The 14,577-nt window shown below is 41.4% G+C and overlaps 1 protein-coding gene across 7 annotated transcripts in view; it reads left to right on the top strand.

The window, feature by feature from the left end:
* Positions 1-7,176: 7,176 nt before the first annotated feature.
* The window catches only part of ZZZ3 (zinc finger ZZ-type containing 3), a 40,857-nt gene continuing 33,456 nt past the window's right edge, over positions 7,177-14,577 (top strand). For 4 of the 7 annotated variants that reach the window (XM_053392005.1, XM_053392009.1, XM_053392010.1 and 1 more), the window contains exon 1: positions 7,178-7,360. The gene's annotated coding sequence lies outside the window, so the exon portion shown is untranslated. Of the gene's footprint in view, positions 7,361-7,687; positions 7,939-14,577 lie in introns of those variants that run through there. The other 3 variants (XM_053392011.1, XM_053392008.1, XM_053392006.1) reach the window with 3 other exon arrangements.

Here is a 14,577-nt window from a genome sequence, read left to right on the forward strand (position 1 = left end):
AGACCTACATTAACTGTACATATGCAAAGTAGAGATGAAGGATTTAACTGTTCTTTTCAATATCTCTATGAATTTCTAGGCTCTTTCATATCGGGTCTTGTCAAGACAAGATTTAAAGGGTCTTTAACACCACATGGTGGAAAGATGGGATATCAATTTAGCATATATATAAAAAGAAATATAAATATTTTAAGCTGTTGGTGAGATTGTAAAAAAATGGTTCTAACATCCTAAGAAAACTCAGGAAAAGTTACGCTTCACTTTTATTTGCACTGCACTATAGAAAAACATAATGAACTTTGCATTAGATAATTTTCTTATTTGAGTGTATCATATATACTAATGATTCAGATGGAACATTGGTTTTGGTCAGCAGCGTAAGTAACTTCCTACTGTTTAAACTGTCTGATAAATTGTTGTTGAATGTAAGCTAGCATAATCAATAGTATGTGTAATTAAACAAACCCATAGTCTTTAGGAGTGTGTGTTCTGAGAGCATGAAGTGGGTATGTTAGCAGCTTGCACACCTGAAAATTTTCTAGTCTTTTTTTTCAAAATTAAAAGCATCAATAGTTTAATGTGGAAAAATCTATTGTACAGTTCTGCAATGCTCATTGGCATGATTTATGATGTCAGATGTTGAATGATAACACAAAGCAAGATTGCAAAAGCATTCTAGATTATTCATATTGAAATGTTGAATGTCACCCAAATGTGTTTCTTCCTGAATATTGCTAACGTATAAGCAATATTATTATTTGCTAGTTCAATAAAAACCAATGGTAAAATGATAAAAAGTGTTTGAACTTTAAGCAAGTGATTGAACTTTAACTTCGAGATATATATTAGGAATATGTATTATAGGCTGCTGCTGTGCTTTAATGTACAATTTCAGAAATGAAAGGGAAGATCCATTTTGACTGGAGAAACTTTCAAAAGCATGCTCACCTCTGAGTCAAAATGGTTTACTTATAGTACAAATGGCAGTCCAGAGGATGAAAGTGCAACAATAATTTCATTCTGGTAAATGGAACATCAGAAGCTGCCTTATACTGAGTCAGACCATCTACCTTAGTATTATCTACACTGACTGGCAGCGGCTTTCCAGTCATACCTGGAAATACTGAAATTGAAGCTGGAGCCTTCTGCATGCAAAGCAGATGATCTACCATTGAACTGCCTTCACACTAAAAAAAATAAATAAAATCATTTCTTTGGGAGAACAATGCTAATTGTTCTAATATGATGCTTTGGATAGGGACTTTGCTCCACTAGGTTATAAAATTACTATTGAAGCACAAGACATCTTGATCCCTGGATAGAAGTAAAATATTAGTGGGGGGGGGGAATCTGTTGTTGCTTGCATATCATACTTTTGCTACTAAGACCTCGAGATTCTTCATATGCAAGAGACAAATGAGATCTTGTGTTGTTTAATATTTTTGTGTTAAACAAAAACATTGGCCATTTGCACTGGATCTACCTTCTGCCTGTTTTTTTTAAAGAGCAGCGAACACTTCAAGAGCTCGAGTACTTGGAATTGTATTTACAAAGTAATGTCGTAGCTGCTGTAAAAGCAGTTTCTCAGCCCTTTAAAATAGTGGCATTTTGGTTTTACAAAATCCTTAGAGGACAATCTTTTATCTGAAGATAAAAGTATCCTAGGGTGTTGTGGAGAAGGATACTGACCTTAGTTTTGGTAGCTTTCTGCGGAAACTCAAAGCATATTGGTTGCTGTTCCTTCCATAGTGAGAGAAGTAATTGAAAGGACTACCTGCAAGAACTGCTTGAAAAGCCCCATTTGCACATGCAGAGGGTAGGTATAGAAACCTCTGTGTAGGTGAACAGGTGCCAAGGACCCAGCTGTAGAAGATGCTGGCCCTCCCCCAGCAACTGTACGGCTGCGTCTCCCCATCACACCACAGCCTGTGCGCTGTAGGAATGAGGAGTGGTTTCTTTTGTTTCTCATGTCTAGGGCTGATACAAGTTGTAAGGCAAATGTGACAAACCTGCGGCCTTCTACAAGTTGCCAGATTCCAAATCCCAACAACCTAAGGCATACCTAGGCTCCCTTGTGCCCTTGGCAAGCAGCTGTATTGGTGTCCTCCTAGTCACTCTGAGCCAGAGTGCAGAGGTGTGCTTTTTGTACCGCCTGGGCCTGTGACCTTGGTGGAGGCCAACCTAACCAAGCCATCATATTCCTGATCACTGGCTATAAGTATAAGGTCTGCGGCTGATTGGAATTGGGGGGTTCCACAGTATCTGGAGGGCCAGATTCCACAGTCCTCTTGTAAGGTAACTAAATAAACAAGGACATACAAAGGAAGTAGGAATATACTCTTCTACATTAATCTTGAGTTCTACCTTGGAATCAAACGACATTTTTAAAAATAAAAATACCACAAGTTCTGTCTTCTGAGGAGGTGGCAGACTACTTTTTAAAATGTGTATATACAAGTAAGTTTCTGAGTCAGATAACAAGGCTATCGGATGGAGCCTGCAAATAAACGTGTTTAGAACTGAACTGTTGAACATTAAAATTTGCATGCCATTCTGCATATTAATAGAGCTTCCGTGTGGGGATTCTTGAGACTTTCTGGCAGTTGTGGAAGGTTGCCCGTGTTCTGCTTTATATTTCCCCATATAGGTGCATGTGCATCATCTACTTTGTTTGGAAAATACTGTGGGTAGACTAAATCATTTTCCTGCCTCTGGAGAACCCAAACTTTGAGAAACAAGACTCTTGACTTTCCCATTTATCTTCATTTGTATCATAGTCTCATCTTAATTCTAGCTTCTTGGTCATTACGGTGTAAAGTTAGGACATGTTTTTTATCAAGAGGTTCTCTTGTTGCACTTGGAAACTTCATACCCTTCTCTTTAGATCCCCCAAGATTTTTTTGTGTGAAAGTTAGTACACATTCATAAGCACCACTCACGTTTTACTTAAAAACAATGGTTCTGGTCCACAGAACATGTTAGTCTTTATGGTTATAGAAAAAATGTAGTAATAGCCTTTGCCAGTTGCAAATACTACGACTATTTGCAAAACATAGTTGCCTTATCTAACGTAGATAGTAATTTGTGTATGTACCCAAATGCTTTGGGTGTAATTCATGAAGCCAGAAGCATTTGCTTAAATAAATGGCTTCATAAATCTTTTAGGCTTGATAAAATGAAAATTGAGAAGTGCTTGCTATTTTTAAATATGACCAAAAAAAGATTTAGGATTATTGGGTTATCTGTGCATCATACAATGTGTGAAGATTTAATTTCTCAGGAAAATTAATTCCTTATTTGGCTTAACCTATTCTACCTTAACCTATTTTACCTATTCTGGGTGCATTTCTGTATAATATGGTATTTCAAATCCAGATGTCCTTGTTGCCATAGCAACACATCCCTCTCCTTTCTCCCCCTGACTTTCAAATGGTAGATCAAACAAACTGAAATATTGCACAGACTGATGTTTTTACTTGTGTGTCTCCTTCATCCTAGCCAGGGCCAAGTATCTACAAAAACAGGCACAAGATTTTTGATCAAATCCTATTACCAAGCCTACTCTTTAATGCTTGCTAAAATTCTAATTGCTGTTTCATTCTGTGGGTTAAACAGTGACTACGAATGAAAATTTGAATTGAAACTTTGATCTATTGTTTAAAAGTATCCTTTGATTTTTGACAGTGTATCAGAGTTAATTTTTTATTTAGTGAACTAAGAAAAAGTTGTAATGCATGCTTTTTATTGACTTTAAAGTAGAATTGGTTTAGGTAGATGTTACTACTCAATGAGAACACAGACCAAATACAACAGACTAAAATGATGTCAGAATGGTTGATTGTAAGCATCAAAGCTTCTATTAAATAGTTTCATGACACAAGCTTTCATCAGCATCCAAACATAGCAATTTACATTTTCAACCTGCAATTATGTGTTTGAAGTCACAGAACCCCAAATGCTAGGTTTTTCATTTATGTAGCAGTATATTTGGTGGTGGTGGGGAGAGCTGTATGGGTCACACAGTACCACACTTCTGCCATTTTAAAGGCCATTTCAATAGCTTCTTTTCAGACAAATAAATACAAACAATGAAGTTCCTTAGTAAAGAGGCAATCTGAAGAGAGGAAGAGAGGAAGAGAGTAAACAGATTGATGCAAAGTGTAGATGCATATTCTAACTACCAGTAAATGTCCCAACAGATGCCTTGCTCTCTATTGCCCAGTAATATCTAATCTATATTAAATAAATTAAAGTGATATAGTGTTATTGTAATGTGAGGTTTTTCCCTACAAAAGCAGCAGCCAAACAAGTGTCACAGGGTCACTGTTTATTTTTTAATCATGAGCTATTTGAAGTAGACGCTATCCAATAAAACCATTCTGCTAGCGCGAGAACTTTTAGCTGTACTGTATAATGCAACTTCCCTGCCTTCTCTCCTCTTCTCTCCTGCACACCCCCTAAATCTGCTCTGGAGGGTTGGGAGACACCCCCCCCCAAGCAGATATTTAATGAACAGTCGTGGGGGTCATGGAGAGGAGGTGGGGAAGTTTTATCAAACAGCAAAGTTCTTGCAGTAGTGGAGCTATTTAGTTGGATACTGCCCAGTATGTCTAGTTCTACTCTCAGTGACCATCTGTTCTAATTAAAACCACAAAGCTTCGTAAGTGAGGAAAGCAACAGCAGAACAGCATTAGAGTTGCATTGACACCCTTTTTGCTGATAGGTCTGTATTTAACAACTGAATTAACTGTAAAATTCAATGGTTGTTTTTCTGGAAATGTTATATTAACAAATCCTGAAAAACAGATGTTTAATTTTAATTTTTACCGTTTCTAAGTATGGGAAAAAAATATTGGAAGAGGGTATCCTACTACAACAGGATGCATAGCTAGATCTATGTGAACAGTGAAAAGTAGCTGAAATGGTAGCAACCCATGCAAAAGGTGCATGTGTATGGTTCCAGGTTAGAGGTCCTGCCTCACTTTCAGGTTGGATCAATAATGCTACTTTGGGAGTGATGATGTATAACTTAACAGTGAGGCCTACTAATTTTATGGTGGAACAACTTACACACCTGAGGTGCTTGGCAGGCAGGAGTTCAAAAGCTTAAACTTTTACAGTACAGTGGTACCTCAGGTTAAGTACTTAATTCGTACCAGAGGTCCGTTCTTAACCTGAAACTGTTCTTGACCTGAAGCACCACTTTAGCTAATGGGGCCTCCTGCTGCCGTCGCGCCACCAGAGCCTGATTTCTGTTCTTATTCTGAAGCAAAGTTCTTAACCTGAAGTACTATTTCTGGCTTAGTGGGGTGTGTAACCTGAAGCGTATGTAACCTGAAGTGTATGTAACCCGAGGTACCACTGTATGTAAATACAGTTTTGGGAAAAGCTTCACCATAGTAGTATTTTGTGACAGGTACTCCCAGCACTCCCTCAATACTCAAAACATGCCACTGGTCTAGAAAGCCTGGTGACCCCTGCTGTACACCACCATTGACTGGCGATAGCTTAGTCAATAGAGCATGAAACTCTTGAGGTTGTGGGTTCAAGACCCACATTGGGCAAAAGATTCCTGCAATGCAAGGGGTTGGACAACATGTATTGGGAAGTTTTTAATGTTTGATATTTTACTGTTTTATATACTGTATTTTTCCATATATAGGACACCTCCATGTATATTTTGGGGGACTCAATTTTAAGAAAATGAGGGGAGATGGCCCAAAGTTGTTAAGCCTCTCCTCCAAGGCAGCTGCGGGCAAGAAACACTCCCTAGATTGTTTCCTGCATGCGGCAGCATTAGGGGAATTTGTGCTCCTGCCAGCCATCCGGTGGGTGGGAGAGCAACCTCCCCTGATGCCACTGCATGCGGGAAATGACCCAGGGAGCACCCCCCGCGTAGTGGCTTCTGGGGAAGTTGCGCTCCCGCCAACAAGCTGGCTGGTGGCGCACAGCTTCTCCCACGCAGCTGCGGGCAGGAAACAACCCCCAGATCATTCCCCACTTGCTGTGGCATTGGGGGAAGCCGTGCTCCTGCCAACCAGATGGCTGGTGGTGCCCCGCTTCTCCCACCCCATGCCACTATCCGTGTATTGGGTGGCCCCAGTTTTTTGACGTGATTTTTGAGTCAAAAACCCTCGTCCAATACACAGAAAAATACGGTATGTTGTAAGCCACCCAGAGTGGCTGGGGAAACCCAGCCAGATGGATGGGGTATAAATACTAGAATAATAAATAATAATAATAATAATAATAGTAATTAATGACCCTTGTGCTCCCTTCCAGCTTTACAATTCTATGATTCTATACCATGTGGCAATATTTCCTCTGTTTGGGGGCAAAACCTTTCTCCCCCCAATTTGCAGACACCGAGTACTTTAAACCCGGACTTTCATAATCTTATGCTGCAGAGTGCACTCCCCCCCCAACCGATAAGAGCCGGTTAATCAGGACAAACTAGTTAATATCTAACATTGGAATAATATGGCGAGCATCATCCCTTCACCATTGTGGCAACTTTCCTGTTATTACGGAGCTATCCAAAACAGGCATTTCTCTCAAATCAACGGGTGATTTCCAGTTTTGCCTGCTTGAATGAGCAACCAGATGTTTCCTTGTGGCAACAGAGACTTCGGGTTCAACGAAGCCCAACTGGAAGTGGCTCATGGGCAGGGGTGCCAACTTGAATAAAATATTGGGGGGGGGGGAGCCCCGTCCCACAGAACGGGGTGCGCGCGCACTATGTGAATGGCAATGTCTATCATATTTCGGCTCCTATGTCAATAGGAGACGCCTCTGCCCCATTTTCGTCAACTCCCCATCCCATCCCCCACCTGATGGCAGGAAGCCCCCCCAAGAGAAACTTCTGGTGGGCACAAAACTGCGGCGCAGTGGGAGGATTCTCGCCTCAATAATCTGTCATTTTGGGGTGCTTCCAGATTTTTGGGGGGGTTGCTAATACTGAAAACAGGCCACTGGCAAGAGTTACGAAGAGCCCCAACTGCTCTACCCACCAGCACCAGGGCGGCTCCGTCCCGAGCCTCTTTCCCGCCTCCGTCGCCTCCCTGCGTTTACCAGCAGGCGGAGCTGCAGGGAGCGGCCCCCACTCGCGGGCTGCGCAGGGAATGGGGCTGGGGGGGGAGGGAGGCGGGTGAGGGAGGGAGACAGGGAAGGAAGCGGAAGCGGAGCCGCCGCCGCGCGGCGCTGAAGGGAGTCAAGCAGCCGTTGGGTAGAGTGGGGGGGGGGGGCGGATGAGCGAGCGAGCGCTGACGTCTGATGCGGCTGCCGCTGAGAGAGACCGAAGTGAACAAGAAGCCGCTGCTTCGGTCCCACCGGGCTGAGTTTCGCGTCTCTCAGCAACCAGGTCAGGCCGCCTCCCTCGGGGCGAGCGCGCGAGGGGGGGGGTGAAACTGGTGAGGCGGAGAGACCCGGATGGTGCGGCGGGTGAGGGGTGGGGGCCGGGGGAAGGAGCGTGGAGAGGGAGAGAGCGCGAACAAGAGGAGGAGGAGGGGGGGAAGGTATTATATCCCCATGTGACCTGCGCGTGCGGGAGCGGGAGGGGGGAAGAGGAGGAGGCTCGCGCGCCTCGTTCGAATCCCAGCTGCTGAACCGAAAGGTGCGTCGTGCGCGTGCGCGGCAACGTAACCGCTCCTTTCCCTCAGCCATTGACCATTTTGCTCTCCCTCCTCTCTCTGTCCGTCCGCCCTCCCATTTTCCACGTGCGCGGGGGAGCGCGCACGGCGTACTGCGGGCGCTGTTGTGTATATACAGTATATCTGGGACACGCGGACACGTGCGCGACGCTTCCGCCATGTTGGGGCTCGCAGGAGGCAGGGGGAGGGGTGTGCGCGCGCGTTGAGGTGGGAGTTCTCGCGAGGTCAGCCCTAGTTCCCGTGGGAGCTGGCCGGAGGCAGGATGGCGGCGCTGCGCTGAGAGTGATGGGTAATAATGGTAACGGGCAACCGGGAAGCGAGGTGGGTGGGAGGGGGAGAGAGCGAGGGGGCGGCGCGCCGTGAGCTCCCTTAGGCCCGGCCTCTTTAAGTCCGACGACGCGCGTGGGGGCGGGGCTGAACGTCACGGGGAGTTAGACCTGCGAGAGTTTTGTGCGCGTCGGGCTCCTCCCCTCCCCCCTGCGCTTTCCCCACAGTCGAAACTGCCGCTCCGTGGCGCCCCCCCCCTCGCCGCGTCTCAGGTTTTCACCACAGTTTCCCACATAGTCTTGAGGGCGCCCCCATGTCATCTTTTTATTGATGCTGCTTGGGTCAGCCCACTTGGCTCCTCAGCCCTTTAAAACCGTTCCATGGAACCTCTTCCCGCAAAGTTCGACCACCTCCAATGCCCACCTTAGGTTCAAAATACCTTAGTCAGGGCCACATGGCTAATTGCGACTTGCCTTAGTTGAGTATCTTATAGTATTGGGTGTTCTGTTCTAAAGGACTTGTAACTGACGCGATCAGCTCTGGGAGACAATTTGGCCTGCCAGGCAAGTTCCTTAAGAAAACTAGACCCAGCAGAATAAACACCATGCAACAGCCCTAATTTGGAGCCCTGTTTGCCAATCCTGTTCTCTGCTGCACTGCCTCACATGTTTGGTTATCAAACTTTTTTTTTTAAGCCCATAAGGTATTCTAGAAAAAGCAAAGGTAAGCAGGCTGGCAGAGTACATTATTGTTAGTTTCTGAAAGCATATTTTGCACCACTTGCTGTTGACTGCTGAGCAGGATATTATCCACAGTAGATTTTATGTAGAAAACGATGGGAGCCTGTGGCCCTCCAGATGTTACTGTGTTACAACACCCTGGCCATGCTGATTGAGCCTGATCTGAGTCTAGGAACATCTGCAGAGCCACATGGTTCTACTTGTAGTCACCATTTCCTTTGATGAAATGGGTTTTTGCTTGCAAAGTACATGCTGCAATACATTTACAAATCTTTGCCTTAGGTACCGCTTGTGCAGGGTTGTGCATTCCTCTGTAAAATTGCACAGTCAACCTGGTTTGTCCTGGATTGTTTGAATCTCCTTTTCTCTTTGGTGATCACTCGTAGCCGAGTAAGATTACCTTCCATGAACACGGTCTTAACAGTGAGTTCGTAAGTGATTGTGGAGGTCAATTCTGGATCCACATGTCCTTCCACTTCCTCTTAGCACATTTCTCCCTTTCGTCTTGAGCTCAAGCGCAAGCATCTTCAAAGTCCAAGACACCTTTTGGTAAAGGCTGTTCTCCAGTTGGAGCTCTTGCAGGCCAGTGTTTCCCAGTTGTTTGTGTTTATACTACATTTTTTTAGATTTGCCTTGAGAGAGTCCTAAAACCTATTTTGTTGACCACCAGCATTACACTTTCCATTTTTAAGCACTATCCCCCCCCAATCCCATAACAAGTTTTAATGTGAGTCTGTTACAAGATCATTTGTATTATCTTGCACTTTTGAGATCTTTGTTTCCTGGGATTGTGATTTTACCTCTAACAAGCAAAATATGCCTAGTATAATTTTATATAAAGTTTGTGAGGGAAGTTCAAAACAATGCATTTTCTCTTTGCAATTTGTTTTAACTATCACACATGTTGCATATTAGTTGCAAATTAGGTATTTTGAGGACTGGATTTTAGTAGCACAATTTTTTTGTTCATTTTGAATTTGTAGATTGCATTCCTTTTACAGTAACTTTATTAGCAAGTATCCTTAACTGCAGTTCTATTTCTGCTGTTTATGGGTGATCTCAAATTAAGATTATGACTTGGTTGGCTACAACTGTGTCTGCAATTATATGAATAATTCTGGTTTTGTTATTTTTTACAGAAATAGTTGAAATTATTGAAAAAGTTGGTGACCCAACTAGACAAGAAAGAAACGAGTGTAGGCACCCCCAACCTTCGGCCCTCCAGATGTTTTGGACTACAATTCCCATCATCCCTGACCACTGGTCCTGTTAGCTAGGGATCATGGGGGTTGTAGGCCAAAACATCTGGAGGGCCGAAGGTTGGGGGTGCCTGATACAGTGGAATGCTGAGAATGATAGAGTTCTAAAAGCTAGCCAAATTCTCTAAATAAGTGTCATACAGTGTTGGTATGCTATCTTAAGTTTGACTCACAAACACAATATTGTCCTAGATGTGTTTTTTCTTTGCAAACACATATTTGCACCTTGCAGAATAGGGGAAGGAATTTGAGAGGGAAGATGGTGTTAAGTATCTCATTCCCCTACTTCTTCAGTCCAATTTGCTCTTTTCTCACTCTTTTTCTGTGGAAGAGTGGGAGCCAATGGAAGGTTACATACAAATGCATATAATAATTCCAATATTTCTTAACCCAGGTTCACTGAAAAATGCTTGGATTGGTGGTGGTTAGGCTTGAATTCCTACAAGATATTTTTGCTTTCTTTATTTCACTTTGTACTGTAGAAAAGCACTTTGTAGCTCTCATTGTATAATTTTCATAAACAAGTTATTGTATTCTATCCTAAGTAGTTATTTGTTGCTGCAGCAGTTCTTGGCCTTGGCTATTGCATTGTTCTCTCAACTTTTTATAGCTTGTGTATTTAATGGGAGCTACTCCCAAGTAACTGTACTTAGGATTTCGGCCTTCAGAAAACACATATAGGTCTCCAGAGTCTCAGCTAATATTAAGAAGTTTGATATTAAAGTATCTTAAAAGATGTCAATAAAATGTCAGTGTGTTCCCTTGTTATGATATTGTTCTCACATGACACAAAGCCATGGTTTGTTTAACAGACCACGAGTTAGCTGTGAATTGTCTCACAGGCGATCAGACAAGTCCTAACTTATTTCTCCCAAGTTTGTTTTGTTTTCCAGCTGCTGTTGCTTCATGTTTCATTAGCATCTAGGATGGGAGATACAAAAAAAAAAAAAGTTTAAGGAAGGGTGCCAGATTCACATGTAATGCTGATTAAAATAAATCAAGGTTGCTAGCATTAAGCAAGTGATAGTTAAGCTGCTAGGTTTAAACAATCAAACAAACCATGGCTTAGTGTTATGATCATAGCTAGCTGCCTTGGTCTCCTTTTTGGCAAAATGTAGGAAATAATAATAATGTGTGAACCAGACCTATGTGTAGTGTGCTAGGGATGGTGCAATAATTTTTTGTTTGTTTTGGGGAAATGCACAAAATATTTCCTAGGCAAAACTTAATGACAAAATTATCATTAAAATAGCACAGTGTGCATGTTAGGTGTGTAATTAAACAGCTGGTATATATTACCCAGAGTCCTCTGGATAACCAAGGAGGTTCTTGCAGTATGCCTGGACAGACTTCTATTTTATCAACTGTGTATGTTTATCTATTTTACACATTTTTAACATTGCATGAAGTTAGTAAGATGGCGAGCCATCATTCCCCCATGCTTAAATTTTATATTTTAATGTCATTTCTATAATTTAATCATGTTTTCAGAACTAGATTTAATGCACAGTTACCTCCTAATAGAAAGCATTTTATTTTACATGGCCCATATATTCAGAAATAGCTGGTTATTTTTTGCACTGGCCAACTATGATTTTAATTTAACATTTCTAGCTTATAGTAATATCCTATTAGAGTGGCCTTTCACAATTGTGTAGCAATATTGGTTATACATGTAAGCTATTTCTAATATATATATATATGTTTTTAAGTTGCCATTCCTAATATTATAGCCTATCTTGTTTTCTTACTTTTGGCATGAAACTTTCTCAATATGTGTTCAAATAATAAAAATAAATAAATCCATAAGCTACAATGCAACATAAAAGTTATTTCAAGGTTCAGAAAACAGGGCCGCAACCAATACTATAGTTCCTCACCCTTGTATTAGGTTTCATTGCTGTGTTGAGAACTTATTGTGGCCAAACTGATTACAGCATCAATAGAGGTCACTCCTCTATATTGACATCATTTGAGCATAACTTGGATTGGTGTTAATATTGGATAAGCTCAAAGGACTAACAAGCAATTGGATATCCCAATCTATGAAACAAGCCAACAGTTTGGGTGACTTGTTCCTCATTTTGATTCTTACCTTAATAGATGGAAGACAGTACTATTAATGGCTATGACTTCCCATAATTTAATGTGGCATTATTTTATATTCTTTTGGGTTTAGATTATTATTTGGAAATCTAAGAAATAGTCATGGGCACCACAGAATACCCATTTCACAGAAGAATAACTTCCCCATAAGCCGGCAAAAATCCTACACCCCCCCCCCAAAAATGTATGCAAAACATTCACGAAATAACAGAAAATCCAAACAGTTTACTATTTCTTCTGTGTGTGTGTGTGTTTTTTTTTAAATATTAGTGTTGGTGTGTGCAGTGTAATGTGTCTAAGGGTAATATGGTGTCCCTGGGTGTCACTTTGAAAGTTAAGACCAACACTTTGAATTTAATTCTAAAACATACCAGGAACTAGTAGAATTCTTTCAATACAGATGAGATATGATCTCTTTTAAGAGTCTAGTTGTGGTTCCTGAAGCGACTCAAGTAGCATGTACATTTAAAGCCTGTTGTAGTAATCTATCATAGAAGTTACCAGGGTTATGGATAACATTTGGCTTCATGTGATGTGAGATACACCTTTACAACTATCTTTTAAAAATAGGCAGTCATCTGAGAAATAATTTCTCTAGCTCCCACATATGGCAGTGGTACTTTGGGCTCTGTAAAGATTCCTATTCATTTCCAGCACCTATTACTTCATATGAGGATTAGGAGATGTCACTTGCTATTTGCAAGTGTCCTTTCAAGGTGGAGTGACAGTTTCAAAACAGGGCAGTCCCCCACACCTCCTCATTCAGCTTCTTCATACTTGATTGAAGGAGTGCCTCATGTGACCTATGGAAGGCTTATACTATATTGCATTTGTGAAGAATGTTGCTAACGGCTATTTGATAGACGTTTACATTTGTATTTGGGGAAATACAAAGCAAAACAAAGAATAGCCAGTTTATTATGATAACATTGCTGATAGTGAAACTTTGACATAAGTTTAAAAAAATTATAAATGCCCACTGAATCTCACAAAAGCATGAAAATGTAACTAATAAATACTTAGATGTTTTGTAAGATCAAATGAGTTACTATTCAGTCTCTGGCAAAAGAGGCTTGAATGGAATTAAACTCTAGTTCTACTTTTAAAGTGTGTGGAATTTGGATGTTTGATTTCTTATGTTGGTTTATCATGGCAAATAATGTTGTTTATTTCCCCCCCCTCCTCTCACATTTAGAATGTATGACACAAAACTATCTTTTGGAATAGAGAACTTCCATAGGATGTGCATATTTTAGAAAAAAATCCCCCAGGCAATCTAAGGAGTACCAGCTGCATATTGCCAGAATGTGACTAATCCCAACCCACCATTACTTCTGTATAAACCTGTCTTGCCCAGCAGTGGGTACAAAATTGATGCACTTAGGTTCCTGATCCAAAAAACCATCCATTGACAGTTCACAACTTATTTCCTCATCTGACTTGGTGTAAAAATGTAGTTATCAAGTTTGTGCCAGAAACTGTTCTGCACATTACTTCCAGGAGAATATTGTGGACTCTTGCTCTTGAAGGTGATGGAGCAAACCTTACTTTATCTATACTCTACTTAGAATACTGCATATTGATGAAGGATATTAAATGAATTGAGAGGTAAAAAATCACATGACTTTCAAGAACTGTAGCTTATTATTTCCAAACTTACACAGTTCTAGTGCACACTGTGTACTTAGGTAGCCCCATACTGGCTTAGTTCTATGCCATAGCCCTGTCCTGGCATGGCACAAATTTTTGGCGTTTGTACTACCTGTGGTATGTCTGATAAAAGCAGGAAGTTGGTTAATCATGGTTTTGACTATGTTGAATACTGAAAAGAGGAGAAAGCCTTCTACACGTTATTGGGGTGAATATATTGGAACCTGTTGTACTAGCAATACAAGGAATACAGTGTTCTGTGGTACCTCGAGTTACAAACACTTCAGGTTACAAACTCTGCAAACCTGGAAGAGTTACCTCAAGTTGAGAACTTTGCCCCAGGATGAGAACGGAAATCGTGTGCCAGCAGCGCAGCAGCAGCAAGAGGCCTCATTAGTGTAAGCACGCCTCTAGTTAAGAACTATTTCAGGTTAAGAACAGACCTCCGGAACGATTTAAGTTCATAACTAGAGGCACTACTATATTTATTTTAACTGTAGGTAGCATGGAGGCTCCCTTTGCTAATTGGTGGTAAGGAAAACAGAATCAAAACAATCCATTTACGGACATGTGAAAAAATAATGCTTCCTCCTCAACTACCAAATCTGTGATTTATGTATATTTCACACCACTTAGGAAATGATAGTATCTTTGGCAAGAGTGTTTCTGGGAATGGTCATATGATAGTGAGAGGCTTTCTCTCTCTAACGAGGCTACTTATTAGAGGAATTGCAGGGAATTTTTGTGTCCTTGCTAGAGATATTGCTAGAGATACTGCTTTTCTGTTTGTGTGAGAGTATGAGAGGCCAAATGCCATGTTTTCTCCTGTAGTGAGAGGTTTTTGTTAGTTTAAGACTATTATAAATGTAACAGGGAGGTAAAAATACTGTGTTTTGGTGAATTGAA

The sequence above is a fragment of the Podarcis raffonei genome, chromosome 6, assembly GCF_027172205.1.
Source record: "Podarcis raffonei isolate rPodRaf1 chromosome 6, rPodRaf1.pri, whole genome shotgun sequence".
Classification (NCBI taxonomy): Eukaryota; Metazoa; Chordata; class Lepidosauria; order Squamata; family Lacertidae; genus Podarcis; species Podarcis raffonei.